Source organism: Helianthus annuus, chromosome 16, assembly GCF_002127325.2.
Source record: "Helianthus annuus cultivar XRQ/B chromosome 16, HanXRQr2.0-SUNRISE, whole genome shotgun sequence".
Taxonomy (NCBI): Eukaryota; Viridiplantae; Streptophyta; class Magnoliopsida; order Asterales; family Asteraceae; genus Helianthus; species Helianthus annuus.
In genome coordinates, this window is record NC_035448.2 from 128,765,842 (window position 1) to 128,771,035 (window position 5,194).

The 5,194-nt window shown below is 35.3% G+C and overlaps 1 long non-coding RNA gene across 1 annotated transcript; it reads right to left on the reverse strand.

The window, feature by feature from the left end:
* Nucleotides 1-917: 917 nt before the first annotated feature.
* Nucleotides 918-3,636, reverse strand: LOC110917765. The gene is made up of 4 exons (XR_002580843.2): nucleotides 3,490-3,636; nucleotides 2,121-2,205; nucleotides 1,727-1,817; nucleotides 918-1,148 (listed from the first exon to the last, which is right to left on the reverse strand). It is a non-coding gene; the product is annotated as an uncharacterized LOC110917765 (long non-coding RNA).
* Nucleotides 3,637-5,194: the final 1,558 nt, after the last annotated feature.

Consider the following 5,194-nt stretch of genomic DNA (forward strand, 5'->3'; position numbering starts at 1 on the left):
CCCTTCACTCGGGCTCATTATCTTAATGTAATACGCTTCCGTCACTCGGCTGTGCGTTTACATTATTATCAAATATTTTGCTCATTTGATTCTTTTGGGTACTTTTTAATTTGTCCCATTTACCCCGTCCTTACTACATCAGATATAATGTGTCCGCTATAAGAAACTCATGGTATCATATGCCACTACTTACTTGGCCAGAGTAAGCGATTAACATATGACATACACGACCTTTTTATAGTTTTCACATCACACCCCATGTAAGTAACACCTCTATTTAGTTTTCTTGGAGATAATATCCTGGATAGGTATTCTATTCAGGTTTCCCAAGTTTCTAATTTACATATGCGACAATCATTCTTTACATGTTTGTTGCACATTGCTAATTGCGCGATTATATTTAAAAGCACGCACCTGATAATGCTTGCCCCGACGGGCGTTTCTTGCCATTAACCTTGTTCGCGGTCTTTACGCGATTTAGTCCTTAGTGAGCATGTTCCTCACATCATGCCTCGGACTGTTCCTCTATCACATCTTTAATTTGTTTAACCTTTGTCATCTTTAAACGCAAGTGTCCTTCAATCAAGACATTCACAAAAGTTAGTAATGTCAACTTTACTAAATGCCCGTATCATAATACAAGACTTTTGTACTATATGTGTCAACACGCGTAACTTTGTCAACTACATTTATCGCTTAATTGAGGTAACGTGTATCACACGATAACCCCATGTGTTGTTTACAACACTTTAGCATGCTAAACTATTAGCATAGATGTACTTACCGGATTTGCGATCAAGCCTCGAACCGAACACCAATCTTTGTCAAGAGCATAAGGTTTAAGTCCAAGCATGGTTTTCCCCACCATACTTGAATCTCTTAAACCAGGGCTCTGATACCAACTTGTAACAGCCTAGTTACTAATTAACAATTTTATATGTAAACGCCAACAATTAGATGTGTAGTTAAGCCTACACATACTATAAAAATACGAATTTATTAAAACTTTTACAATTCATAAGTTATTCTACATAACGTGGTTGAATTCGTTGTTTAAAATTTGCAAAGTGTTAAAGTGCGGAAGCATGTATCTATATCGTGTTCGGTCCTTCGTCGAGCTTGATCATCTTCCGGCATCCAAAATGTACCTACATTTCATAAACACGAAATGATTTAGTCTTACGGGCTTTAAAACGTGTCCAAACGAGTCCGGGAAACCATTGATTCCAAAAACAAAAATTTGAAAATGACCTCCACCGTAACTTACGGTGGCACCGTAAGTTACGGTGGCCTCTGTAATCAAATTTTCCTACCGTACAACAGTAGGCAACCACCGTAAATAATTCAGCTCCACCGTAACTTACGGTGGCACCGTAAGTTACGGTGGCCCCTGCATTCAGCCTTTCCATTTTGCCGTAATTGACACGAAATCTTTCGTATCTTTAAATTCGCATGTCCGTTTGACCTACCATTTCTTCCTACATGTTTGTAATTTGATTCTCCATCATATGGAGTTAAAGTCCGACATCCGGCTTAATAAATTTTGAGACTTTTATGCATTCGGCTTATTACCTTTTTACAAGATTTTGACCCGTCTACGCTTAAATGCATATTTTGACCCGTTAGAGAGAATTTAATCATTTAAGTTTAAATCCCACTCTCTACTTTCACATGTCATTTTTCTACATTAAGGTATTCACATATCTTCCACCAAATTTACGCGTACCTGGCGCGGGTCAAAGTATTGACCCGTTTTAATACCTTGCCTTAATAATTTGCTGATTCATAGCCACGTAAATTCCATAAGCCGTTTTACCCTGTGAGCATTAGACTCGACATGCACTTGTTAGTCGTTATTCGTCAAATGGTGTTAACATTACCATTTGACCTGTTTAGTCTAAACGACCAACATTTTGCACTTATATTTGAATGGTATTTATTTACCATTTCATTATTTAACCCATTTCGCCCCTTTTTGTCATTAAACATGGTTTTTATCCTTTTATTCTTCCCGACCCGTATCATTTCGTGTCGGAACCCATATTTCGGATATAACCTTGGTCGTGTTTATAATCTATAAAGTAAATACGTATCCTAAAAAAAGTGTAAGCTTTATTTACCTCGCGTCCGCGCAAACATTCTTCGCATCCATGATCCGTTTGACCCGTTCCTTTTCAAGCTCCCACCTAGCTTGTTTAGAGTCAACTATATCATAACATCCATAAGATGGTTAGATTGGTCATTCTATATAATGGCCATCACCCTATGGACCCCCTTTTTTTTACACACTTATCAATCAAAGCATGCCATATATTCAACAACTAGTTTCATACCATAATTATTTTCATTCACTAACCGTTTGACCCGTTAGTGAAATTACTTATATAGCAAGTTAGTAAGTGATTTTAAACACTTTAAGCATGTCACATAAAGTGCTATTTGTTCCTAACAATAAATACTTCATGACTAAACAAGTATACGCAATCATATGCCTTTTCCGGATTAATAATAACATTATTAATGTGCAGCGATTTTTCTATTCAGCTGCTGTAATCGACCATTATGACCCATTTAAAGTCCGAACAAGATTAACATGTTCAAAAATGGATCGTAGAAAACTTCAATACCTTCGCAAGCATATAAGGTACACCTTCTAACGAATTTTCTATGATTTTATATGATTTTTATAGAATCAGCACAACAACTATATTTTCATTTTTCAATCAGCTTTTAAGTTTTCTGAACAGCAGTTTTAATCACATTTTTGACCTCTTTAACAACCACATTTGTTTCTTATGATTGAAAACAGTAAAAATTTACTTCATAAGCTTTCCGAAAAGGTATAGAACACCCAAATCGGATAAACGATTGATTTTATATGATTTTTTTAAAATTAGTCAAAATCCATATAAAAAGCTACGGAAATCATGTTTAGGTTCCTTTCAAATTCGACCCAAATCATCAAATGCAACCTATTTCCATGGCTATAACCCTTATTAAACTCTTGGTAATGGTTAGAAACCTATAACACAGTGATTGTAGGCTAAGAGATGTCAAAAATATCATATATTTCAGCACTTTAGTTTTCATTTAGGCATTTTAACAAACACCTAGTGTGCAAGATTCGTATACTTCTTTTGTCAAGTTCTTGATTAACTTCCAACCAAGCTTCAAGCATCAATTTCAAGCCCTTATGTCTAGTGTTTATAAGTTACAACTAGAACTTGCATTACTTACCTAATGTTCATCTATTTTAACACTATAATTCTAGTGTTCATCCCATATTCATAAAACCCACTTAGCACCTACATAACTAGTTATCCAAAACACTAATTTATGGTGCTAAATTAGCGAGTTTACATCTAGGGTTTGTTTTCAAGAAATCATACAACACTAATTCAGCCATAGCCTCTCTAATCCATACATAATTCGCGATTATGAAGATTATTCAAATTTTACAACTTCACAAATCATCAAATTTTTACATACCTTATGATCCCCATGACTAGGCGATCACGAATTTGTAATCATGCAGACGATTCGGGCTTGATTTGAGCTTCAATTTGGAGGATTTGTTGAACTAGGGTTTGAGCTCTCCTGGCTCCTTCTTCTGATCGCATGCGTACACACATGTATGTGTGGTTTTTTTTTTATTTAAGTGTTTTAATAAAACACTTCTCTAATTGCCCACGTTTAGCCCCTCAAGTTTAGAGATTCATAAATAAAACTATAACCCATAGTTTATTATTTAGTTACTCATTACTAACTAGGTTAATTTTACCTAGTTAACTTAGTGGGTTCCGGGAGTTAAAACCCGTTTTATTTTAAGTCCCGTTAAATCGGGCCTTTTATCCATTCTATTTTCCTGGAAGCTCTTATTCACTTTTAATTAATATTAGGATTATTCACTTGATTCCAAATATTTTTCGGTTTACTTTTACCGCTAACGGTACTTTCCCCGTCTTTAGTATTAACGGAGTTTAATTTCCAAACCTGTTTTCGGGGTGTTACAGTTTCGTTATCTTTAAAAATAAAATTAGTTTCTTAAAAACTTCACTTTTAAGGAACTTGAAGTTTTACAACTTCTAGTCAAGGTTTACAAAAATATTTCTTTGTTAAATCTTCTTGTTACACAAGTGTTTACACACTTGTTTATTCACTAAAATGCTTTTAGTTTATGTAAGATCCGGGTTTTAACAAGTCTTGCATCTTTCACTTGGTTCTTCCGAAAAACCACTTGTAGATCTTTAGATCTATTAGTTTAGAACCTTATTTTACAAGAAAAGTTACATTTACTCAAGTTCATGTTTCATGAGTGGAAGGGTTCATCATCTTTTATAATTTTAACACTAACTTACTACTAGTTCATGTTCTTGAACATGATCTAGTATGGTTAGATGATGATCCATCCCACTTCTAGTGACAAACAACATCAAGTAATCATAACTAGACAAGATTTACACCACCAGCTTCTCTTTATCCAACTTGTTCATCTTATGTTCAAGACTTTATGTGATGTTCTTTAGTGTTTCAAAGTTTTAACCATTAAATCACTTATTAACCACCATAAACAAGATCAAGATGATGTTTAGAGGCACTTACTACTAGCTCGAGCTAGGGAAGAAACAAGACGTAAACGAGGTGGGTAAAAGAAATCTAGAGAGGTTATTGAGCTTCCGAGTGCACCGGGCTTGTTTGTGTGTCACCTTGCACCTTTGTATGTATGTAAAATAGCTAGGTCGAGACTTAATGGTGGGTGGATGATGGTTGGTGGTTTCGGCCGAACATAAGCAAGAGGGAAATAGAAGTTGTTTGTTGTTGGTGCTTGAATGAGAGAAACTTATGGACTTGTAGGTTTATTTATAAACCAATTCTCCTTATTGTCCAACATGCTTAATGTTACTAAATACCCAACATTGTATCATTTAAATAATCAAAATAAGGCAAGGGTGGGTCATCCTATGGTTACCGTCGCCCATGGGGGGGTAAGGGTTGGGTGGTGAAATGTGATAGTTAACATCTAGTTAGTTTAGTTAGGATTTTAGTTGGGTTATTAGTGTGTAGTGTAATATAAAGGGTGTTAGGGTGTTCGGGGACCCTAACTAGTTCAGAAAGGTCAAAACAATGTCTTTTACAATATTTTTATGTTCCGGGTAAAGTCCGGTTGTTCGGTTGGATATTGATCCGTTAAAGT